Source organism: Mus musculus, chromosome 13, assembly GCF_000001635.26.
Source record: "Mus musculus strain C57BL/6J chromosome 13, GRCm38.p6 C57BL/6J".
Taxonomy (NCBI): domain Eukaryota; kingdom Metazoa; phylum Chordata; class Mammalia; order Rodentia; family Muridae; genus Mus; species Mus musculus.
This window is the reverse complement of record NC_000079.6, coordinates 64,316,550-64,343,787: the sequence shown is the minus strand read 5'-3', so window position 1 is coordinate 64,343,787 and position 27,238 is coordinate 64,316,550. Positions and strand designations below refer to the sequence as shown.

General features: G+C 41.7%; 1 long non-coding RNA gene across 1 annotated transcript; it reads left to right on the top strand.

Moving 5' to 3' along the window:
* Gm31128 lies at positions 1 to 27,238 on the top strand. The gene is made up of 3 exons (XR_382570.2): positions 1 to 128; positions 14,518 to 14,607; positions 27,133 to 27,238. It is a non-coding gene; the product is annotated as a predicted gene, 31128 (long non-coding RNA).

Below are 27,238 nucleotides of genomic sequence, written 5' to 3'. Positions count from 1 at the left end.
TGGGTGGAGGGATGTGCTCAGGCTACAGGCTGATGTTGAGGAAGCGCTGATTCAAGGGTAGGTATGATTCTAACTCTGCACCTGCCTAAAGTGGCATCTCGGTCTTCACAGAGACCGTCAGCTCGCAGGTACGCTTTCTAAAAGAATTGTGGTGTGTCCTGTCAGATCTACCCAGTGCTTTGTAAGCCAGAGTTTGTGATTCTCAAATTAGTTTCCTGATAACCACTGTTGTTTGAGGGTAGTGAGCTGTGAACTGGGAAGCAGGGAACCACCAGCATCAGACTTTTCTCCAGAGGAGAGAGCAGCCTTCTGACCATACACCTCTTTGACAATCAGGAGCAAGTCAGAGTTGCCAGGGTTTTCGATGGTCTGGCTAGGCATCCCAGACTGGCCTCAAACTTGGAATCCTCCACCTCGGTCTTCAAGTGCTTAGATTACAGGTGTGTGCCATTACACCTGGCTTCCATGATCATTACTTCTGATTCATTAAAAGCTTTGCTGAAATTGGACCTGCGAGTATGATTGACTATCTGAAGCAACCTTTCCAGTGAATGCCTCAGGAATCAAAGACTCATTGCACTGGGTGGGCCACCGGCATGATGTTCATATTTTAGCTAGCTGCTTTGATGAATGGTGATCATTGCATGGCTAATCCACAATTTATTCATATATATGTGGGTGATTTCCACCCATAAATATTGAATGTTTTCATTCTCTAAGATTTAACAATATGAAGTAAGTGGTGTTACAGGGTCTCATAAGTGTACAACTCAGGGACAGTGAGATGGCTTTGCTGGTAAGGGCTTTACAACCCAAGCCTGGCAATATGATTTGATCCCCAGAACCCACATGTTGGAATGAGAGACCTACTCCTGAGAGTTGTTCTCTGATATCTTCACCCAGACACACACGATAATAATGATAATGTAATAATAATAATAATAATAATAATAATAATAATAATAATAACAGATGCCAGGTGTGGTAGTGCACTACTTTAATTCCTACACACAGGAAGAATCACATGGATCCCTGTGAGCTCAAGGACAGCTTTGTCTAAATACTGGGTTCCAGGAAAGCCAGAGCTACAAAATAGAACCTGTCTCCAAAATTATTATTATTTAATATTTTAATAAATTATTTAGTATAAGTTTAGCAATAAAACAAAAACCAGTCTGGCTGTTCCTTTTTACTAAATTGCAAAGTGACTATGCCATTTTGCATCCCCAACACTGAAAATTCTAAGGATGCTAAGGCTCTGCATATTTACAGTTGTATATTTGTCTATTTGGTGTTTTTTTTGGTTTTTTGGTTTTTTAGTTTTTTCATTTTTTTTTCCAAGACAGGGTTTCTCTGTATAGCCCTGGCTGTCCTGGAACTCACTTTGTAGACCAGGCTGACCTCAAACTCAGAAATCCGCCTGCCTCTGCCTCCCGAGTGCTGGGATTAAAGGCATGCGCCACCACGCCCAGCTTGTCTATTTGTTTTAAGGCAGATCTCAGGTAACCGACTGAACTCTTGGTCTTCCTGTCTCTCTCTCCCAAGTGCTGCAATTGTAGGCATGTGCTGCCAAACCCAACTGAACTCGCCACTTTTTTGTTAACTTTATTTATCATCATCATCATTATTATTATATATTATTGTTATTATATATCTTATTGTGTGTGTGTATATACATGGTTGGGTGCATCCATATGGGCTTGTAGAGGTCAGAGAACAACTTTCAGGAGTAGATTGTCTCCACAGTGGGTTGCAGGGATCAAACTCAGGGTATAGTATTGTACGGCAAGCACCTTTATCCATTAAACCATCTTGTTGGCCCAAGATCTACACCTTTACTAGCATTCAATAATATCGTTATTTCTTCTTTTTACACTATTTAATCTACTACATTAGGCTTTTTCACAGTATTTCTATTTGGTTTAAATTTGCCTTCCCCTAATATTTAATAATGAGCATGTTTTTACTTGGAGAGAAGTGCCCATTTAACTCCCTCTCCCCCATATCTATTACTGATTTAGAGAACTCTTTGTTCTATAAAATATTCCTTTGGGGATTTGTGACTTCTTTTCTCACGTGTTTTTCTTCATAGACTTCCTTCCTTAGACTATCTCACTATGTCCCCTGATAGGATCCAAAAGGTCTCATTATGTCCTCCCCTCTCACCTCCCTGAGACCAAGGCTTATAGGTATATGCAATTACACCAATTTCTTCTATTCTTGTTTGTTTGAGAGAGACAGGGTCTCACTATACAGCCCTGGTTGGGCTAGAATTCACCAAGTAGACCACTCTGGCCTCGAACTCACAGAGATCTGCCTGCCTCTGCCTCCCAAGTCCTGGAATTAAAGGCATGCACCACTAAGCTGGGTGCCTTTTCAAGTCTTAATAATATCTCCCTCAAATCAAGAGGTGTGGATCAACATAGATTGATTTTTCATCTTTTTTTTTTGCCTTTATGACTATGTTAGTCTGCTCAGATCACAGCATACCACAGACATATGACTTAAACAACAGATAATTACTTAGTCCTTAGTTTTTGAGGCTGGAAATTCAGAGTTGACGTTTTACAAGATTGGTTTCTCTTGGCCTCTCTCCTAGCTGGCATTCAGGCTGCTGCCTCTCCCTGGGTCCTTTCCTCTGTGCTCACAGGGAGTGGAGGAGGAGGAGGAGAAGAAGAAGGAAATAGAGAAAAGGGGAGCACTGTCTGGTGTCTCTCTTATAAAAACACTAGTCCATTCAGCTACCTTGTGGCCTCATTAGCCTTAATTACTCATACTCACAAGCCTATCTACAAATAGAGTCACACAAGGGATAAGGGCTTCAAAATATAAGCCTTATTTATGCACACCTATAATAACAACCCATTCAAAAATAGGCAAGAGTTTTACATTGTCAGTTTTGTAAAGAAGATACACAAATAATGAATCAACTCTTTTAAAAAGAAATGCTCAGAACTGATAACCTTAAAGAAATATAACCCAAACCACATTGAGATGCCACCTCATGTCCATTAGGATTGCTTGTATGAGAAGAAAATATAAAATATCAGCTGCTGTGGGCACCCTGAGGCAGTGCCTACATTAAAGGAAGCTTTCTACAGTACAGCAGCTCCACTCCTCAGCACACATGGTCTCCATCTTAGCAGTTCTAATCACATCTTTAAAATTTTTATAGAGGGGCTAGAGAGATGGCTCAGTAGTTAAGAGCACTGACTGTTCTTCCAGAGGTCCTGAGTTCAATTCCCAGCAACCATATGGTGGCTCACAACCATCTGTAATGAGATCTGATGCCCTCTTCTGGTGTGTCTGAAGACAGCAACACTGTATTCATATTCATAAAATAAATAAATCTTTTTAAAAAATTTTTATAGAGCTTCAAAAGTGCACATTAAATGGGAGCTATACTTTGTATGCAGTGGTGTGTTGTCTGTGTGCACACGTGTGCACATGTTTGTGTGTATGTGTGTTCATGTTTGTGTGATTTCATGCATGCAAGAGTCAGACGTTGATGTCAGCACTAGGACACCTACCTTTGTTTATTTATTTTTAAAAAAATTATTTATTTATTTTATGTATATGAGTACACTATAGCTGTTTTCAGACACACCAGAAGAGGGCATTGGATCCCATTACACATGGTTATGAACCACCCTGTGGTTCCCAGGAATTGAACTCAGGACCTGTGGAAGAGCAGTCAGTGCTCTTAACTGCTGAGCTGTCTCTCCAGCCCTGTTTGTATACTTTTTAGTAGGTCTTAATACTTATGTGTTATGCACTTTACTCTATCAGCCATCTACCCCATCACAGGACTATACTTTGAATTTAAATTTGGTTCTTGTCCTGAGCTAACCATATGTGAAGTGTGCTAAATAATACTCTCTTGTGATGCTGGGAGAAGGCAGAAAGCTGTATCTCCTAGTAAGCCAGAGGATCATGAAGATATACAACAATCACTATACTCTATAGTGGAGTCCACCTAACAAATTATATGAGATACTTGTCACAGTGTTATGTTTTGTTTGAGTTTGATTATTTTACTCCTCTGTCAGCTGATACAAGTATTCTGAAGGATATTTCACGTAGGCTAGGCCCAGGACATGGCTGAGTAGATAAGGGCACTTGCTGCTGAGACCAATTGTCTGAATTCTATCCCTAGACCCATATAATAGAAGGAGAGAGCTGGTTCCTGCAAGTTGGACTCGAACCTCCAAATTCATGCTGTGGTATGCACATGTGCACACAATTATACAGATACACACAATAATATGTAGCTTGTTTAAGCATAATAATAATGTAGGCTAGACTATGATGTTTGCTGGATTGCCAATATTAAGATGAATTTTGGCATACACTATTTCAACTTAATATGGGTTTTTCAGGACATAACCACAAGTCAGTGAGCATCTGTGTGTACCAAAGGAACTGAAAACAAGGATTAAAATAGTTACTTCTGCCCAATGCTTGCACCCACATTGCTTAGCAGAATGTGGGTGGCAGGTGTAATACAAATGACCACCAACGCATAAATAGATTTTTGTTATTGTTTTTGTTTTTTCATGCCAAGGTTTCTCTGTGTAGCCCTGGCTGTCCTGAAACTTGCTTTGTAGACCAGGCTGGCCTCGAACTCAAAGATCGGCCTGCCTCTAACTCCTACATGCTGGGATGTGTATTATGTCTTCCTGGCTATAAGTAGATTTTTTTCCCAGTGGCACATACATATCATGGTGTATCATTGACCCTTAGAAGGAATGATATTCTGACACATGTTGCAGGATATTTGATCACATTATGAACACTGAGGTTGTGTTATTTACTGAAAATACCTGTTTCTAGTTACGATGTGGCTCAGCCCTTACTTAGCACACACCTTTAATCCCAAACAATAAAGGTAAAGTTAGTTTTTTTAGAAGGAAGCACTCATGTTTGGAAGTGATGTCTTTGAAAGTCCATGAATGACTATAAAGGTTTCTTGAGCAGGATAAAATTTATAAACCTTAAGCTTCTCACATAGATAATTTTTTTAAAAATTACTTTCATGTTTGAAATTGAGTGGCTGACAAAGTGATGGATCAGAAAGATTTGATAGGATAGGATATGCCCAACTCTCATGAGAAGAGAGGAGAAAGAAGCTACTTAAGAGAGAGCAGCTTGGGGAGAAGAGAAGGAAGCAGATTTTTTTTTAAAGATTTATGTATTGATTATATGTAAGTACACTGTAGCTGTCTTCAGACACACCAGAAGAGGGCATCAGATCTCATTATGGATGGTTGTGAGCCACCATGTGGTTGCTGGGATTTGAACTCAGGACCTTCAGAAGAGCAGTAGGTACTCTTAATCACTGAGCCATCTCTCCAGCCCAGGAAGCAGATTTTACTGGGAAAGTTTTACAGAATCAGGTTGCAGAGAAAGAACAAACTAGACACTGATAAAGACAAAAAAAAAAAAAAAAGCCAGAGAATGAGAAAGAACCAGATTAAAATAGATTGTTAGAATTAATTTGAGGTCACAGAGAACAATTCAGGAGAGGCCCATAGAGAGAGAAGCCAGGTTGAATCAGTTAGTTTAGAGAGGAGTCTGAGCCAGAAAAGCTCAGTTGAACCAGCTAGCCAGCCAGAGATCAGAAAGGACTAGGAAGTGGTGAGCCTTCTCAGCAGTAAGTCTCAGAGACTGAAGACACTCTAGGCCTAGATCAGACTTTATAGAAGCTCGGAACCTCCAGGAGTAAGCTTAGGTTAGCAGATAGAGGTGTGAGCCTCTGAGAGGACAATTACTACAGGAGAATAGAAGTTACTTTTACAGACACATTCTATACCTCTGCAAGCATGCTAAGTGAAATAAGCCAGACAGAAACAGACAAGCATTGCATGATTCATTGATATGAAGTACCTGAGTCATGCAAATATGCAGTCAAAAGGAATAGAGAGGTCACAGAGGCTACAGGGAAGAGATCATGGGGAATTATTGTTTATATATATTTAACTCGAGAGACAGCTCAGTATTAAGAGCACTGGCTGCTCTTCCAAAGGACATAGTTACTCACAACCACCTGTAACTCCAGTTCCAGGGGGTTCCTAGACCTTCTCCTGGCCTCTATATGCACCAGGTTCTCTGATGGTGCATATACATGCATGCTATCAAACACACACATAAAAATAATAAACCTTAAAAAAAAACAACCCAGAATTATAATCTGACCTAGAACCTGGATCTATGCACAGAAGAATTAAAGCAGACTCACAAAGAGAGCATTGTACCCATATTCACAGCAGCGTTGTGGCTGGAAGGTGGAAACAAATGTCTTTGGATGGACAGATAAGCACAATGTGTGTAGACACTGGAGTGTGACGCACCCTCTAAAAGTAAGAAGATTCTGAGGAGCTTTGAGAACCTTCCTCCAGATGGAATGAGCCAGTCACAGATGAGTCCTGTGTGGTTATGCTGACGTGATGTTGCCACACTCAGAGTCAAGAAAGCTGAAGAGTGGTTGGCGGGGCCTTGGGGGGAAAGAGCAAGAGATAATAACTGTAGATGGTAATCTTGTGCCATTTCAGAGAATTGATTTATTTAATCCTTTGTGTATTGGCAAATTTTCTTCGAGTTGAGGACCAGCTTCAATTTTTAGCACAGGCCTGACACTCTTCGTGGACTGCAAGAAAAGTTGTAATCACACAATTTTTTTTTAAGACAAGTCTTGTGTGTCCTAGGCTCTTCTTGAACTTGTTGTATAGCCAAGGAGAAGTTTCAGCTTTTGAGCCTCCCAGTTCCACCACTGGAGACCTGGGTCAGCAGATAATTCATTTCACACCTGGTTCTTGTGGTGCAGGACATGGAACCCAAGCGTGTCATGCAAGCACTGTACTAACTGAGCTGCCTCCACAGCCCTAGATATAAGATTTTTACGATGAATGCCTATAAAGGTTTTTTTTAATATTTATTTATTTATTATATGTAAGTACATTGTAGCTGTCTTCAGACACTCCAGAAGAGGGCATCAGATTTCGTTATGGACGTTTGTGAGCCACCATGTGGTTGCTGGGATTTGAACTCAGGACCTTTGGAAGAGCAGTCGGCACTCTTAACTGCTGAGCCATCTCACCAGCCCCTATAAAGTTTTCTTAAGCAGGATAAAAATCTATAAGCCATAAGCTTCTCACATAGATAATAGAAAAGTATATGCAATGAAGTATAGGAACATCTGTGGATTAGACAGGAGCAAGGCAGCTTTGGGAAAACAGATAAGCACATTAAAAGTAAGGAAACAAGCTAGGTATGGTGGCACACATCTTTTGTCCCAGCACTCAAGAGGCAAAGGTAGGTGGATCTTTGAGTTTGAGGCTAGCCTGGTCTACACAGAGAAACCCCATCTTAAGAAACCAAGTGGGGGGGGGGGAGAAAAAGAAAACAAAAAAAACTGAGGCAGGAGGATTGACATGTACTTAAAAGCAGCCTTGGCAACAAAGTGAGTTCCAGGCCAGCATGGAATATATAGAGAAAGCCTGTCACAAAAGAAACAAACAAAGGATGAAAAAGATAGCTCAAAGATTAAGAGCCCATACTATTCTTACAAAGGACCCAATTTCAGTTTATAGAACTCACAGCACATGACTCACAATTAGAAACTCTGATGTCTCTGGCATCTGCAGGCACCTTCTCACACACACACACACACACACACACACACACACACACACACACACACACACACACACACAAACTGCACACACTGTTATGATTTGTTTATTCTTAGCCCAGGGAATGGCACTATTAGAACATGTGGCCCTGTTGGAGTAGGTGTGGCCTTGTTGGAGTAGGTGTGTTACTGTGTATGTGGGCTTTAAGACCTTTATCTTAGCTGCCTGTGATGAAGGTGTTGAACTCTCAGCTCCTTCTGCACCATGCCTGCCTGCATGTTGCCCTGATCCACCTTGATGATAATGGACGGTAAGTCAGCCCCAATTAAATGTTGTCCTTTATAAGACCTGCCTTGGTCGTGGTGTCTGTTCACAGCAGTAAAACCCTCACTAAGACACACCCTAAGTAATAAATGAGTGAAAGCTGTTATGAGCCAGGCTTCATGGCTTTCTCTGGGTCCCTGATGAATGGAGAAGGAACACAGTTCTATGTCTAAAACCAGGAACGTGCTTGAGGAAGCTAGTAATGAATGTCCTAGTGCCAAGGGCCTTGGGGGAGCTGCCATTTCATATCCTGGGAACCCAACTCGTCCCCATTCAAGGGTTGTGGTTATCAGTCCCAAGGCTATTTGGTCTGTGATGCACTTGACCTGTGTTGCTTTTGTACAACATTGCTTAATTAGATTCCTGTTGACTTCTTTATCCCATTGTGGATAGTTTTCTGTTAAGTCTGTTCCATCCCCTCTTACCCCCTGCAAACAGATAAGATGCTGTACTTATTAACAGACATGCTGACATGTGTCATCAGGTCATGCAGACCTCCGGATTCCAACTTTCTGACTTCTCTATTTGCTCATCCCCGATTCCTCCCCTCAACAGCATTGCTATTCTGGACCCTTTTTCCTTCAAGTTCAGGTTAAAAAACAAAGCATCCCCCCCCAAAAAAAACCCTCATCTCTTTTTGTACATTTTTTATGTATCGTTTATGTCAAGGATCGGTGACCCACACAAAGACGCTTTCTAAGTTAATTTTGGACCAGACATGGTCAGGCACATTCAGAGTGGCTCAGCCTTATACCTGGTTAGTTCATTTTTATAGGCTTACCTTTATTTTTTTTTTAAATTATGACTAGGTGTGTACATGCCCTGTAGGTATGAGCACATCATACAATTGTCCTTGGAGGCCCAAGGCATCAGATCCTCTGGAGTTGAAGCCACTTCATGTGAGTGGTGGGAACTGAACCCAGATTCACTGCAAGAGCAAAAGCTCTTCTAACTTCTGAGCCATCTCTCCCTGCCTTCACTAAGTTACTTTTAATAACAAACAGTATTTGTGCCTTTAGAATATGTTTGCTAAAATAGTCCCTATCTCATTATCTAGGAAGATATGTGCATCTTTGTTAATTTAATCTAGAAGAGTTTATTTTGGGGCTGGGGAGATAGATGGCTTAGTGGGTAAGAGTACTGACTGCTCTTAGGAAGGTCCTGAGTTCGAATCCCAACAACGACATGGTGTCTCACAACCACCCGTAATGAGATCTGGCACCCTCTTCTGGTGAGTCTGAATATATAATAATAATAAATAAATCTTTGGGCTGGAGCGAGCGGAGTTGACCAGAGCAAGCAGAGGTCCTAAAAATTCAATTCCCAGCAACCACATGAAGGCTCACAACCATCTGTTCAGCTACAGTGTACCATATACATAAATAAATAAGCCGGGCGTGGTGGCTCACGCCTTTGATCCCAGCACTTGGGAGGAGAGGCAGGAGAATTTCTGAGTTCGAGGCCAGCCTGGTTTACAGAGTGAGTTCTGTTTCTCAGGTGAGATCTTTGTTCATTCCCTACGTTGTAATGTATTGAATGTGTGAGGCTTAGAAGAGTCCATGCACTAACTAGAAAAGGAAACGTGGAACCCAAGTCTCTGTAACCTCTGTAACCTTTTCCACCTGAGCCCCAGTTTCTAAATAACAACTCAGAGGTGTTGGTCCACATCTGCTCCACCGTTGGGCACAGCTTCTTGGCGAAGTGGAACAGGGGAGTTTGACTGGGCCTATCCCATACTACTACCAGGGAAGTGCCGGGCTATAGGTGCAGAGACACCACTCAGGGGGATGGGAAGCTGGAGCTGGTTCGGGGATCCCTGAGCCTGCAGTGAGGCCAGGGCTGTGGGGTTCTCTGACCCTTGTCTGGGAGTCATGGAATAGCAGAGAACAGAGTCAGGGTGAGTTGGGGACAGCGTCTAGCCCCGGGGGCGGGGGAAAGGGGAGCTCTGGCTTGTCCCAGTGGTAGTTGTCCTTAGCTTAGAGGAGGCAAGCTTAGTTGTGGTTGTGGCTGGGAGCACAGAGAGGCCTTCTACTGGAGAATTAAGCTGCAGCTCTGAGGTCGAATGCCTTCTCCATGGCTCCCCACAGCGGATCTTGATGAAAGAGATAGTCCATGGTTCTAAACAGTTTACTGGTTATGACAGAAAATGGATGTATAACGTACCATACCCACTTCTGAGATTAAATACCTTTTATTGGGAGGAATGTCTGGGAACGGAAGCTTATTGGCTAAGCCCTCTGGGCCTCTAGGTACCTCATTAGCATGGAGAACTCTGTTTTGGGCTTACAAGACCACAGGACATATTTCTTTTATGTGAGAAGCATGGCATGTGTTTCAGGTCAGGAATCTGGCAGGGAGCAAGGAATCACCTAAATCTCAGGTGCGTGGCCACTTAGTCTCTGGATCTCAAATTGCTCTACCTTACCAAACTTCCCGGCATAGTTTTACCATCCTACACTTATGAGTATAATCATTAACTACATTTGATCTGTGGTGTGGTCTATTTTACAGAGCATAAGGTTTTTGAGGTTCATGTGTGTTTCTGTCTGGCAGTAGTTTATTCTGTTTTGTCAAGGACTCCTTTGCTCAAACATTGAAATTTGTTCTCATCAGTGGGTCGATATTTTTGTTTGTTTGTTTTCCAGCTTGGGGCTATTGTGAATAAAACTTCTGTGAACATTTTGAGACCATGTTTTTAAAAAAAATACATAAAATAATTAAAATGGGAAAATAGATTTATTTATAGCTCAGTCTACCTCTGCATTACCTGTGGCAAGGTTAAAACTGACAGAAAAGCAGCTGGTGAGTGCTTTGAGTTGTCTGTTTTAAGAACACTTAACAGATATAGTTATATATATGATATACATAGCATTATATATATCATTGATAGATATCGATATTTATCATATATACTAAAACTCATAGATGTAAAAGAATTATGTCTCTCTTGCTTTATAAGCAATTCTGACATTAGCTGCAAATTTCTACATGTGTATTAATGACAGACCTTTCATGGGAAATTTGGAAATTCATAGTACCCTACCACATTCCTTTTGTCCTGGTGCCTTCTGATGTACACACTTCTGAAGGGCCAGTTTCCTTCCTAAACACTTTTGTGTTATTTTTGCGTGGCTGTTGCATATAACATGGTAAACCCCTGTTTTTCCCTCAGCGATGTGGACTACACTAACAGCCTCTGGGAAACACTTCCTTCACTGATGACACTGTACTTTCTATCCAACACTTTAGCTCGTATGAGAGGTTCAGTTACTTAACAATCATGTCCCAACAGGTTTGGCACTCTCTGACTCTACATTGGTCAGCTTTTGCTCTATGACTCATATAACTCGCATATTTGAGAAAAGCTCTAATCTGCTCAGGCCTTATCTTGCTTTATGTGAAACAACATGTTCTTTCCTTCTTTAAACCCTCTGTGCTGCACCTGAAAGTCGTCATTTGTTCCGTGGTAATAGGATGGAAAAGGATAAGTGATTTCAAAATTGATGCTAAAATAACCAGATATTCCTATATCTCAAGAAGTCCAGGCTGCCCTTGAACCTGCTATGTAGATAGAAATGACATTGAACTTCTGAGCCTCCAGCCTCCAACCTACCGAGTGCAGGGATTACATCGTTCGGGCTGCTGAGATATCTCAGCAGGTGAAACCACGAGTCATGAGAGCCCGGCAACCCAAGCTCCCATCCCTGGAATCCAGTAAAAAGCCTGATGTGGCATCTGTAACAGTGAGGTGGGAGATAGAGAGGGAGACAGGAGAGTTTCCTGGATGCTCTCCAGCCAGCTATCCTAGATTGCAAAGCTCTGCAGCAGAAACAAGAGAGCCCTGCTTCACCAAGATGGAAGGTGAGCACTGCCTCCTGAGACTTGTCCTCTGACCCCTCACAATGCTGAGGTATGTGGGAACCTGCACACACAAGCACACACACAAAGTCTGCTTTACAAAAGGAAATAATCAGCCAGGTTGGCAACACATACTCCTTAATCCTAGCATTCAGGGTTAGAGACAGGTCGGTCTCTGTGAATTCGAGATCTGACTGGTCTACATAGTGAGTTCCAGGACAGCCAGAGCTACATAGTGAGACCCTGTCTCAAAACAAAACAAAATAATTAGTATTAATTATTAAAGAAATTATGGTCCTTTCATCTAATATATTTAAGGTTTTCATTGAGGTTGTCATTAAGATTATACTCACCTCGGGGGCTGACCAGATGGCTCAGTAGTTAAGAGCGCCGACCGCTCTTCCGAAGGTCCCGAGTTCAAATCCCAGCAACCACATGGCGGCTCACAACCATCTGTAACGAAATCTGATGCCCTCTTCTGGTGTGTCTGAAGACAGCAACAGTGTACTTACATATAATAAATAAATAAATCTTAAAAAAAAAAAGATTATACTCACCTCAACAGCACTTGGTTCTTTTCTTGATAATTGAAACTTATTCTCTCACTGCCATATAAAACACTTGCCATAAAATAACCAAAGTGTGTGTCTGCCTGTGAGTGTGAGTGATGAGGCTGTCGTCAGATTTGGTCAGAGGTTTCCGTTGCATTGCACTGAAGTTCCATTGCAATGTCAGAAGTTGCATGTGTAAGAGTTCTGCAGTCTCTGGGCCGGGCGTGGTGGCGCACGCCTTTAATCCCAGCACTCGGGAGGCAGAGACAGGCGGATTTCTGAGTTCGAGGCCAGCCTGGTCTACAAAGTGAGCTCCAGGACAGCCAGAGCTATAAAGAGAAACCCTGTCTCGAAAAAAACAAAAAAAAAAAAAAGAAAGAAGAGTTCTGCAGTCTCCAAAAGAGGCAGAGTGTGCAGTTAGTGTTCTTATTTGAGTTTGAGCATGCTTTCAGGGGTTTGGTTTGGTTTTATTTTAGTTTTTTTGCTTTTATTTTTGTCTTTATCTTTTTTTCTACTACTACTACTACAACAACAACAACTCTTCCTACTACTACTACGAGTTCTACGAGTAAATAGCTTTTTTATTCTCCTTGAGACAAGGTTTCTCTGTGAAGCCCTAGCTGGCCTGGAATTCCCTCTGTAGACCAGGCGGGCCTCGAACTCACAGAGATCCACCTGTCTCTGCCTCCCAAATCCTGGGATTAAAGGTGCGGGCTATCACTACCCAGCTTTAAAAAGCTTTTATTGTTTTTTTCCAGAAATAGGATCACAGGTGTTATTCTCATATGACGATAGTGAACTCAGTTTTCTAAATATTGTTTCAATGTACAGTTTTGTTCACAATAGTTGTTCCTCTGTGTCTTCTCTTGGCCACCCTGAACTCAAGAGCACTTAGAAACCGTGTTGCATGACTTCCCAGAGAACATGGAGTGTTGCCAACTACATGCCCCCCCCCACAAAAAAAAATTCACACATAGACAGTATAGCCTTCCTTCCTCGAACAATTTTTACTCCAGAATTTTGTCAGTCTCTTGAGTCTGAAAGATCTGGAGGGAACAGCTATACGACAAAACGACAATCCAGACTTCTCCCTGCACAAGCTTCATATTAAAATATTTTGGCAAGGGCCAGCAAGATGGGGCTAGATTGGCTCAGAGGGTAAAAGTATTTGCTGCCGAACTCTTGACACCTTGCATTTGATCGCAGGACCCATATAGAAGGAGAGAGCCTCATTACTAACCTCCACTTGCAGACACTCACATCAAAACACACAACAAAATGCTTTACAGTTTTCTTCATATAAAATGTGGAAAGCATGAAAAATACATAGATTCAATAGGTACATATGTATATGAGATTCCCTAGCCCTATAGGTACACTTGAAATACTTTAGTATACATCACTTAAAAAGTGACTTCAGGGGCTGGTGAGATGGCTCAGCGGTTAAGAGCACTGACCGCTCTTCCAAATCCCAGCAACCACATGGTGGCTCACAACCATCTGTAATGAGATCTTACGCCCTCTTCTGGTGTGTCTGAAGACAACTACAGTGTACTTACATAATAAATAAATAAATCTTTTTTTAAAAAGTGACTTCAATTACCTACATAATCCTAGTACAGTTACAAGTAATAGGAGTCACTATAACTTTTAAAAATATAAGTTTATTGATCCTGGATGCATTTTTCAGCTTGGTCCCTGCAACCAAGATGCTATCCCAGACACACATTGCATTTGCTCTTGTGTTATAAGATATAAACACAGTCTCTGGTGCTCGGCAGAACTTGGGTTTCAGGTATCAAGATAGACTTTCCATAGCACTGTACTATTCCCTAAACCTTCCAAGAACAAACACCAGGATGAGCAGACTGAGCAGAGGCGAAGCATTCTGGGAGATGTAGTCCGAGATAGCTAAGGTTATTCTGCAGCCTTCTGGGAACTACATTCTCACTTAGCTTTGCGCAGGAGCAGGTGTCACCAGGCCTTATGTCTTGCAGTGGAATTGAGATCTCTGGAGGGTGTGGAGCCCGCCCAGGCCAGCTTGGTCACTGGAGAACTGGTCCTGGTGGGAAGATGCTCCCATGCACCCGAGGGTGGGAGGCAGACACTGCAAGACCCGGATCACACAGCTCTCACATGTTTTCTGTCAACAGGGTTCTTCATTTCCAAACCAGATGTGATACTCAGGTAACAAGAAACACCTTGGCTCTCAGAGGAGAAATTCTCAAACTGCATTCACCCAGGTGAGCAGCTAAGCACCAATAAACAGAACTTGATGGTGGTTAGGCTGCTGATAGGGGCAAATACCTTTGTTTTTCAAGGCTTGTGTGAAAATGCTAAAAACACCCAAAGTCCAAATAGTGAGAAATTACTGCTAAAGTTGACTCCATCAAAAATTTAAATTTTGTAATGCTGGTCATGATAGCACACATCTGAAGTGTCATCTACTGGGAAGACTGAGCTGAGAGAATTTGCTTAAGTCCAAGAGTTCAAAGCCAGCCTGGGCAACATAGCAAGACCCTGGCTCAAAAATAAATAAATAAATAAATAAATAAATAAATAAATAAATAAATAAATAAATAACAAAAGTTTTCAAATTAATTTGAAGCTAAATCTCATTATGTAGCTTTGGCTGACCTAAAACTCACTTTGTTACCCAGGCTTTGAACTCACAGAGATCCACTGGCCTCTGCCTCCCAAGTGCTAGGATTAAAAGCATGCATACCACACCTGACCAAAATAATTTTTAAAACTTTGATTATATAAGATAATATTAGAACTTTTGGTGAGGGGCTGATGAGATGGCTCAGTGATTAAGAGCGCCGACTGCTCTTCCTAAAGGTCCCGAGTTCAAATCCCAGCAACCACATGGTGGCTCACAACCATCTGTAACGAAATCTGATGCCCTCTTCTGGAGTGTCTGACGACAGCTACAGTGTACTTACATATAATAAATAAATGAATCTTTTAAAAAAAAAAAAAGAACTTTTGGTGAATAGGCATGGCCCCTATAGAATCATGTGTTTGAATGCTTGGGCCCATAGGGAGTGGCACTATTAGGAGATGTGGCCTTGTTGGAATAGATAGGGCCTTAGTGGAGAAAGTGTTTCACTGTGGAGATGGGCTTTGAGGTCTCATATGCTCAAGCTAGGCTTAGTATAACAGTCTCTCCCTGCAGTTTGTATATCAAGATGTAGAACTCTCAGCTCCTTTTCCAGCACCATGCCTGCCTGTGTTCTGTCATGCTTCCTGCCATGATCATAATGGATTAAACCTTTGAACTGCAAGCCAGCCCCTATTAAATGTTTTCTTTTATAAGAGTTGCCATGGGGGCTAAAGTGGTTAAGATCACTGAATGTTCTTCCAGAGGTCCTGAGTTCAATTCTCAGCAACCACATGGTGGCTCACATCCATCTGTAATGGGATCTGATGCCCTCTTCTGGTGCGTCTGAAGATAGCTACAGTGTACTCATATAAATAAATAAATCTTTGGGCTGGAGAAATGGCTTCAGCAATTAAAAGCACCGACTGCTCTTCCAAAGGTCCTGAGTTCAATTCCCAGCAACCACATGGTGGCTCACAACCATGTGCAATGTGATCTGACACCCTCTTCTGGTATGTCTGAAGACAAAACAACTATAGTGTACGAATATACATAAAATAAATAAATAAATAAATCTTTTAAAAAAAGAGCTGCCATGGTGATGGTGTCTCATCACAGTAATAAAACCCTAACCAAGACATGATTATATTAGGGGGTTTTGTTGCTGTGATAAAACACCATAACAAAAGCAAATTGGAGAGGAAAGGGTTTATCTGGTTTATACTTCCACATTGTAGTCCATTCTTGAAGGAAGTCAGACCAGGCAGGAACCTGGAGGCAGAGGTCATGGAGGCATGCTACTTACTGGTTTGCTCCCCATGGGTTACTCAGCCTGCCCTCCTCTAGAACCCAGGACCACCAGCCAAGGGATAGCACCACTTACAATAGACTGGGCCCTCCCCCATTAATCACTAAACAAGAAGACGCCCCACAGGTTTGCCCACAGCCTGATCTTATGGAGGTATTTTTCCAATTGAGTCTCCATCCTCTCAGATGGCCTCAGCTTGCGTCAAGTTGACATGAAAACGATCCAGCGCAGGCTTGAGAAATGACTCATTGGTAGGAGCGGTTGCCATACATGCATGAGGATCTGAGTAAGAATTCTGAGCACACAAATTACATAGCTAGGCATGGCTGCATGTGCCTGTAACCCTTGCACTGGAGACATGCAGATTCTAGTTCTCTGTTTAGCCAGCCTAATCAAGACGATTAGTTTCAGGCTCATAAGAGACTCTGTCCCAGAGGAATAAACACTGATTAAGGAAGACATCTATATATCACATATACCCCTGACCTCTGCATGTACATACCTGTGCACAAACCGCACACAACAAACATAAATTAAAAAAAATAATAAAAATAACATTAAAGGGACAAAAAAGGCCAGAGTTACAGGGCAGGTGTATAGAGCAAGTAGTGTAGAAGAGGTCAGCTTACTAAAGATGTTGGGAAAGGCAGACAAATTAACAAAAAAGTGAGTAAAAGACTTTGAACAGAGGACCTTTCAAAATGGCAGGTAAGTAAGTCTAAAACTGTACTGACTCTCTTTCTTTTTTGTGGAGCACTAGATTAAAATATACAATGAAATGCAAGTTGAACAAAGAGAAAAGATCGGGCAAGAGTAACCAACGTGCCACTTAAATCCTAGTAAGGCTATGGAGTGCCAGGGACCCGTCTCTACAGACAGATATGCAAACTCAAAACCACTGTGAAATCAGGATGCTGTCCTACATAACCATGTGCTCGCTTTGCTAGCTGTGCACACTACGAAGGTGTAATTATGTTCTCTAGAATGTAAAATAGACTAGAAAGGGGGATGTTGTTCTATACTGGGAAACATTTGGCTAATTAGTAGTGGATCAGAGAAATAGCTCTGAAATAGATCTTAAAAAGGAATTATAGAGCCACATAACATTTTTATAATAATTATAAACATATTAAAACTAAAACCAAGGCTGAGAATGGTGGCACACACTTTTAATCCCAGCACTTGGAAGGCAGAAATAGGTAGATGTCTGTAAGTTAGAGGTCAGCCCAGTTTATAGCTACTGAGTTCCACTTCACCCAAGGCTACATATAGTGAGATCCTATCTCAAGAAAGTAAAAAAAGTAAAATAGAAAATAATTACATAGAATCAAACTATAAGGGAACATGTGTGGTTACATTTATATAAAGTTTAGGAACAGGCAGAACTCAATTATATTTTTAGAAACATATATATTAGTTTATTCATAAAGAATTGGGTTTGGTGGGGTTTTGTTTTTTTGTTTGTTTGTTTGTTTTTGGTTTTTTTGTTGTTGTTGTTGTTGATACAGTGTTTCTCTGTGTAGCCCTGGGTGTCCTGGAACTCACTCTGTAGACGGGTCTGGCCTCAAACTCAGAGATCTGCCTGCCTCTGCCTCTCAAGTGCTGGGATTAAAAGCGTGCGCCACCATTGCCTGGCAACATTTTTTTTTTAAGCAAGCTATGAGCATACTGGTGCCTACATTAATCCCAGCATTTGAGAGGCAGAAGCACGCAAATCTCTGAGTTTGAGGCCAGCCTGGTTTACAGAGTGAGTCCCAGGATATCCGGGTCTATACAGAGAAACCCTGTCTCCAAACAAAAGAAAACAAAACAAAACCCAAAGCAAAAAAGCAGGAAAAAAATGATACTTAGATTACACAGAAAATTCAGACCTTCTTATTTTATTTATGTGTATGTGTGTGTACCTGTGTGGGTTTATGTGCGCATGTATTTTGAGGTGTTTGCAGAGAACAGAGAGCATTGGATCCCCTGAAACTGGAGTTCAGGTGGTTGTGAATGGCCTATACAGATGCTGGGAACCAAGCATGGGCCCTTTGCAAGAGCAGCATGTTCTCTCTAGCTCCTGATTCAGACCTTTCGTAACTGTGTCATATTTGCACAAGGCCTTCCATGATGTGACATTGAAAACTACACCTCTCATGTCATATCAAATGTGGATACTAAAGATGATATGGTTAGATTCATCTCTGTTTTAGTTCTTTTACAATAAATCAGAGATGACAGAATGGAACTACAGACCATACGGAGTTACAAAGATGGGCTTTTTAAAAATTTATTTACTCTTTATTTTATAGTCATTGGCATTTTGCCTGCATGTATGTCTATGTGGGCATATCAGATCTTAGAGTTAAAGACAGCTGTGAGCTGCCATGTGGGTGCTGGGATTTGAACTCTGTTCCTCTGGAAGAGCAGTCAGTGCCCTTAACTGCTGAGCTGTCTCTTCAGTCCCCAAAGGTGGTCTTTTTGTTTTTATCTTATGTGCATTGGTGTTTTGCCTGCATGTCTGTCTGTGTGAGGGTGTCAGATCCCCTAGAACTGGCGCTACAGTCAGTTGTGAGCTGCTATGTGGGTGCTGAGAATGGAAGCCAGGTTCTCTGGAAGAGCAGCCAGTGCTCTTAATCACTGAGCCATCTCTCCAGCCCAGGCTGGCCTTTCTTTTCATCAGAATTTACCATACTTGTTTTTATTTCTGTGAACCACAGCTCAGAGATAAGGGCGAGGTTAAGCAGTAACTTTCTCCTATCAACATAGGAAAGTTGTTGCTGTCAGGCTGTCCATGCAAACGAAATAGAATAAATGGGAAGAATGTCAACAATTTAGTATTTGACCATTATCATCAAAATAATATCTTCTATGATTTCCTTCTCCAAAACAAAAGCCTTTTGTACTGGGCTTGTTTATTTGTTTGTTTATTTATTTATTTATATTTTTTGTTTTTTGAGACTGGGTCTCTCTATGTAATCCTGGCTGTCCTGGAATTCACAGAGATCCTCTTATCTCTGCTTCTCCCAAATTCTGGGATTAAAAATCTGTTCCACCCCACCCAAATGTACTGGGCCTATTTTGTTAATAATATAATTTCCATTTTTTCCTTATTGTTCTAAGGCTTATAGCCTGTGTTATATTCATTCTTTTCTCTACTTCCCTTCTGCCTAAAATAACCACCCCACTCCCAACTTCTATTTACTTTTTTCTGATCACCCTCATATTGTCTTTGGTACTTACTATATGCCACTGCCTATGTAAGGCATTCTTTACTTGCTTCCTCTACTATATTTATATTTACACTATTTGCTTTAATGAAATCTAGGTTAGCAGTATAACATAAACTATATGACTTCAAGCCCCGTCAATAAGAGTGATAAGTTCATAAAATATTTTAAACTTTTTTCAGTTTTAGAAAATTGAAGTCGTAGTGACCTAATTCAGAAGGGAAATAAAATCAAGAACAAATACGTAGAATGGTTCTACTCCTCAGTAATGTAACATTGAACAGAGAGGACGGGTTTCAAGAAAATCATTTATTATTCATAGCACTCCATTTTGTCCAACAAAGATTTCCTGCAAATGTGACTCACAGGCAGTGAGCTTGCAAAATTCTTCTAGATCTGTCATTAATAATACAGACTCTTCAACAGGGGGGAACCAAAGCAGGTTACCGTAATGGATGTGAGAAATTGCCTTTCACAATTAGGTCTGATAGAACTCTGAGGAGAGAGCTATTAAGAATGCAATAAGAGGGCTGGAGAAATGGCTCAGCGGTTAAGAGCACTGACTGCTCTTCCAGAGGTCCTGAGTTCAATTCCCAGCAACCACATGGTGGCTCACAACCATCTGTAATGGGATCTGACACCCTCTTCTGGTGTGTCTGAAGACAGCAGCAATGTAGTTGTATACAATAAATAAATAAATAAATAAATAAATAAATAAATAAATAAATAAATAAATAAATCTTAAAAAAAAAGAATGCAATAAGAGCATGAAAACCCTCAGCTATAAAGATAATCTTCCTGAGCACCCGAAGTTTCAAACATTGGAACAAGATTTCAGTGGTAATGGAACTGGAAAATCTGTGTTCAGGCTGCGGCTGCCACACTTAAGTATTCTCATGAAGAAGAGAAACCCTTTGGCGACTGTGAGTATAGGAAAAACTGATAAGACACTTTCTCTGACCACAGAATTAGCACAGAGAAACATCCTCTTAGTAGTCAGCTCTGGACACTTTGAATATAATGCATGTGGGAATGGCTGCAGGCAGTCACTGTTCCTTTGACCTCAGAAAACTGCCACAGGAGAAAATCTGTTAGAACCTAATAACAGGGCTCATACTGAAGATAAGTCATCCGGAGGTCATGACAATAGGCCCTATCAGACATTACACAAAATACACCAAAGAACTCACAGTGAGATAAAACCCTAACTGTAATGAACTTGTGGGAAAGGACATCCCAGCACTGGGCGTGGTGGCACACGCCTTTAATCCCAGCACTCGGGAGGCAGAGGCAGGCAGATTTCTGAGTTCAAGGCCAGCCTGGTCTACAGAGTGAGTTCCAGGACAGCCAGGGCTACACAGAGAAACCCTGCCTCAAAAAAAAAAAAAAAGGGGACATCCCAACATCACAGAACTCACACAGACGAGAAACCATCTGCATGTAATGACTGTGGAAAGGCTTTCTCCCAGAAGTCAGTACACAGCAGGGAAACCATGTAAATGTAATGGATGTGAGAAAACATTTGTCCAGAAGTCAGCTCTCAGTGGACATCAAAGGATGCACACCGGAGAGAAACCACATGAATGTAGTGGATGTGGGAAACCATTTGTCCAAAAGTCAACCTTCAGAGGACATCAGGGAATCCACACAGGAACAAAAGCCTTTCAATGTACTGTATGTGGAAAACCTTCTGGTCAGAAATCAAACGGGAGAATACATCGAAGAAATTAAGGTGAGGGGTGGGGACTTACCAATGTAAAGAACGTAAAAATTCCTCTGGCAAATGGATCATCTCCTTCAACATCAAAGAATTCACACAGGAGAGGAAACTGTTCAAATGTCATGACCGCGGAAAAAAATTTGCACCGACATCAACCCTCAGGGTACACCAAAGAATGCACACTGGAAAGAAACCATTTTCGTATAATCAACATGGAGAAACATTTGTACGACAGGAAATCCTTAGTGGCCACGAGAGAATTCATACGGGGAGAAATCCTTCCAATGTAATGAATGTGGGAAAACTCTTAGCCAATTAGCTGAAGACTTAGAATCTTAGTCAAACCTTAGAATACATCAGAGAATTCATTATGGGAAGAAATCTTATGAACTCAGTGAATATATTTATTTATTATTATACATAAGTACACTATAGCTGTCTTCAGACACACCAGAAGAGGGTGTCAGATTTCATTATAGGTAGTTGTGAGCCACCATGTGGTTGCTGAGATTTGAACTCAGGACCTCTGGAAGAGCAGTCAGTGCTCTTACCCGCTGAGCCATCTCACCAGCCCCGGTAAGGTCAGTTCTAAAGCTATACCAGAGAATTCAGAGAGAGGATATCTGAGGATAAATCTTTCTTACAAAAGAGTCATCCATTCGACCCATGAAGACTTTGACAGGAAAAAGCTCTTCCAAGTCTGTAAGAAAACAGTTCTTGGTGTCAGTACATGTACAGAAAAAACAGGATTCAGCAGGAGAAACCATATTACTGACTATGAATATTTGAAAAGCTTTGTTCTAAGGCTACCTGCAGAATATATCAAAAGAATTCACAGATGCTTCTGGCTCTATGAAAACTCCTTTTATATGAAACCGTATCTTGTTAGATAAGGCTCACAAATCACAGCCTGGTATTCTGTTCGTAAGTCATAATTTCATTTTTCCTCCAAGCAATAGCAACTCCAGAATTTCCAGTCTCCAGTTTATGTAAGCCTCACTCTGTGACTGACTGCTAGAACCGGGTGCCTACGATTTATGACATAACCAGGCCTGACAAATACAAGATTCCCCTGAGATATGACAGGGCCCTTCAGAATAGAACAAGTATGAGCACCCCAGGGAAGGCGTATCTGATAAAAAGAACTTGCCACAGAAGCCTAATAGCTTGAGTTAGATCTCCAGAAACCACGTAGATGAAGGATATGGTGGCAAGGATCTGTCATCCCAGCATTCCTACTGTGTGTGAGATGGGAGCTGGATAAAGGGAAATCAGCTAAAAGGGTCAGCTACCCTGAGTACATGACCAGGGGAAGAAACAATAGAAATTCTACCTCAATCTAGGTAGAAGGAGAGAGGTGCCCCCTGACCTACAATTGTAGCAGACGACACCTCCGACTCTACCCCTCCCCGATACTAAACAGATGGAAAAGTAGTAAAATGCATCTGGCTTCCAGGTCAACCTTGGATGCCATGTATTAATGCCATTTTTAAAGATGATAAGAAGGAAAAGTGCCTGTATAAATATTGGGAGTAAAACTCTCCATATTTTTAGTAGTTGAACATTTTGTGAGCAAAAGCAAACCTTTATTGTATTTCATTGTTTTGATCTGTTTGTCTCTGTGGTTAGTTTAAATGCTTCTCTGCTAAGAGGCTGAAGACTGCTGTCAAGAATATGTCAGCCAGAGCCGGGCGTGGTGGCACACGCCTTTAATCCCAGAACTTGGGAGGCAGAGGCAGGTGGATTTCTGAGTTCGAGGCCAGCCTGGTCTACAAAGTGAGTTCCAGAACAGCCAAAGCTATACAGAGAAACCCTGCCTCGAAAAACAAAACAAACAAACAAAAGAACATGTCAGCCAGAATGCACAAACTTTATCAGGAGGTTGTTGGGTTAAGAAGTCCCACAAAGGTCATCAGAAAATTCATACAAAGGATATCTGAAGTGGAAATCTCTGGCTTTTGTTCGTTTGGAGACTCGGTTGTGTCACGTGATGTTTTCCAGGAAACTGTCTTAGGAGAGGATGTTTTGCTGAAGCAGGCACTTGGGGGGATGTTTCGCTGAGAACAGACACATAGTGTTTCTCTGGAAGCTGTCTGGAAAAGAGCATGTGATGTTTTGCTGGGGCAGATGCTTGGAAGGGCAGGTAACGTTTGGGAAGGCTATAAATATAGCCCAGCAGACAGCGGATGATGCTGCACAGGCACTGGCTCACCTGGCCTTCCTTGCTGATCGTCGTTTGCTGTGACTTTGTAAAGAGAAATGTACCAAAGAATTTCCAGTGACTTCTTGCCACTTCTGTGTGGGCTCAGGCTGATTGGCAGGAGCCTTTCCGTCTCTCCTGGATAGAGCTGCTGATTCTGACTCATGTGAGCTGAGCTGCTGGTATCCTGACCACAGAGACTGGATTTGCCCCCAAAGAACTATTTCTAAACAGCTCCACATCCTTCTTTGCCCAGTTAACTTTTCCACTACCTCTGGTGGGCTAGAAGGGAGGTTAAACCATTTAACAACCCTTAGTAAAGTAGAGTTTGAAAAATCTAAGCCTACAGATAGCCTTTAAAAAGAACTATTTTGAGTATACTGTGGCTGTCTTCAGACTCACCAGAAGAGGGCATCCTATCCCATTACAGATGGTTGTGAGCCACCATGTGGTTGCTGGGAATTGAACTCTAGACCTCTGGAAGAGCAGTCAGTGCTCTTAAGTGCTGAGCCATCTCTCTAGCCCTACAGAGAACTTTTTGATATAATGAAATAGAAGGTGCCAACAGATTCAGGACTTTGGATGAACCTAAAATATAAGAAATAGATTTTGTTGATTTTTTTTTTTTAGTTGAGTGATAAGCAGTCTGCTTGTCTGGGGTTTCTATACTTTTGGTGAAGTAATTTGTCTAGAAGTACTTCTTTCTCAGGCTCATAGCACTTTCTTATAGCCAACCACAGCTTCTTTAAAAATACAAATTTCAGCTGGGTGTGGTGACGCAAACCTTCAATTCCAGCACTTAGAAGGCAGAGGCAAGTGGATCTCTCTGAGTTTGCGGCCAGCCTGATCTACAAATTGAGTCCAGGACAGCCAGGTCTCTGTTACACAAAGAGACCCTTTCTCAAAAAACCAAACCAAACCAAATCCCTGTACCTAGAGGGAACCGAATGGCCATTAGCACTAACATGGATATTCTGGGTTGGACAGGAACTAAAATGTTTATGATTGTTTTGGATCCAAGCACCCAAGTAACATGTCCAGCCTTTGCAGAGGTAGTGAGCGCCTAGATTTGGATTGTGGGGATTGGGCAGGGTTTCCTGGGGAACACGGAAGCATTCAGATGAATGCTTTAGGCCAATGCAAGATAGTGTGGCTTTCACATACGAATGTAGTGTAAGAATTTATATGCGAGCTGACAAGATGGCTTTGCCGGTGAAGGCCTACTATGCAAACTCAACGACTGAGTAAAATGCCCAATTGCCAGATGGTGGAAGGAGACAAAGACTCCCCCCAGTTGTCATCTTGACCTTCACACATGCACTGTGACAGGGGCATACATATCCATACCTATGCAAAAAAGTAAACAAATATGTAACCTTACACATTACAATGTAAAGTCCTCCCTGCCTGCTTAACATTAGATTGGTCTCAGTGGGTCAGAGAGGGAACAGAGAAGAAATGGTTTCTCTCTGTCTTACATTCCCTTGGCTCCAAGCCTGAGGGTCTAAAGCAGTGCTTCTCACCCTTCCTAATGTTGCCACCCTTTAGTACAGTTCCCCATCTGTGGTGACCCCCAACCATAAAACTTTTTTCATTGCTACTTCATAACTAATTTTGCTACCGTTTTGAATTGTACTATAAATGTCTATGTTCTTCAGTGATCTTAGGTGACCCCTGTGAAAGGGTCATTTTGCCCCCAAAGGGTTACTTCCCACAAGTTGATAATTGCTGGTCTAAATGTACTTAGAGACTAGAGCAAAGCCAGAGGCCGGCCTTCCGGAAGCTTGCTCAGCCATCTGGCAAGGTGCCTCCTCCACTTGGCTGCTCCCCACACCACAGGGTGTTAATGAACCCTCAACTGGAAGAAGATTTCTCTTGAGAAGTGAGCCAAGTGGAAACCACTCTTTTAACCTGTTGAAAGCTACACAGGGATTAGGGAAATGGCTCAGTGGGCTAAAGCACTTGCCAGTTCAGCCCTTGAGACTCTCCTGAAGAAGGACAGCAACCCTCCATGTGAATGACATGGTACATACTCTGACCCTCTGCACAAAGTGATTAATTAATTTAAAAAATTATCCTTGGGACTAGAGCGATGGCTCAGCGGTGAAGAGCACTTGTTCTTGAAAAGAGCTAGAATTCAACTTCTAGCTCTCACATGGTGGCTCACAACTCCATAACTCCAGTTCCAGAGCATATGATACCCGCGTTTGACCTCCAAGGGCACCAGCCATGCATGTAGCGCACAGACATACACACACAGGCAAAAACAAACAAACAAACAAACAAACAAACAAAACCTTATACACAAATAAATCTTGAACCAGGCATAATGGTGCATGTTTTTAATCCCAGCATGAAGGCAGATGGATGTCTGAGTTCAAAGCCAGCCTGGTCTACATAGCAAGTAGACAAGGATGGCCAGTACTACAAAGAGAGACTCTATCTCAAAACAAAACAAAACAAACAAAACAAAAAACAAACAAACAAAACAGTTGGGGGCTGGAGAGATGGCTCAGAGGTTAAGAGCACTGACTGCTCTTCCAGAGGTCCTGAGTTCAATTCCCAGAAACCACATGGTGGCTCACAACCATCTATAATGGGATCTGACACGGTCTTCTGGTGTATCTGATGACATCTATGGTGTACTCATATAAATAATAAACCTTAAAAAATCAAATATTAAAAAGTTTAAAGCTATGCAGATTCTGTTTTTATTTTGGTTTGGTGGCTGGAGATGATAGCATTTTTGTGTATAGTCCCAATCTGCCTTGAACTTTCTGGCCTATAATTCAGGAAGGATCCTCCTGCTTTCAAGTGTTGGGATTACAGATATGCACCACCACACCTGGTCTTATGTAATACCACTTTATCAATTGAGCTGTATCTCCAGCCCCTAGAGAATATATTTTTTTAAAAAAAGAATTATTTAGCCGGATGTGGTGGCGCATGCCTTTAATCCCAGCACTCGGGAGGCAGAGGCAGGCGGATTTCTGAGTTCGAGGCCAGCCTGGTCTACAAAGTGAGTTCCAGGACAGCCAGGGCTATACAGAGAAACCCTGTCTCGAAAAACCAAATTAAAAAAAAAAAAGAATTATTTTATATAAAAAAGTACACTGTAGCTGGCTTCATACACACATCAGATCCAATTACAGATAGTTGTGAGCCACCAAGTGGTTGCTGGGAATTGAACTCAGGACCTCTGGAAGAGCAGTCAATGTGCTCTTAACCACTGAGGCATCTCTCAGCCCTGAGAATATATTCTTTATAAAATTTTCTTTCAGGAGTTTGGGAGATAGTTCAGTTGATAAAGAGCTTGCCATACTAGCATGAAGACTCGAGTTTAATCCCTAGAACCTTCCTAAGAAGATAGGTACATATAATCTCAGTGCTTGGGGCTTGCTAGCTGGCCAATGTAGCCTTCCTGGTGAGTTCCAGATCTCAGAAAGAGAGAGAGAGAGAGAAACCTTGTTTCGAAAAACAAGGTAGATCACTCCTGGGAAATAACACCCAGGATTGACTTCACATGTGCACACACATAGCAAATAAAGTAAAACATGGATATCAAGTCTGTTCTGTAGATCACTTTGTCCCTTGTGATTCATTGTCCCAACACAATCTCTAACCTCGATTCCTAAGTGGAAAGGGTGGAATGTGGTATTGGTTTGTCTTGCCATTTGTTTAACAAGAGCCCAGTGATGCCCATTATGTACCAACTTGTATTTTAGGTGCAGTGGAAGGCAGAGCAGTGACTGAAATAGATCCCCTCAGAAAGGTGTCATATTTTACCGGAGACAGAAATGGTAAGAGCTGAAGAGATGGCTCAGTGGTAAA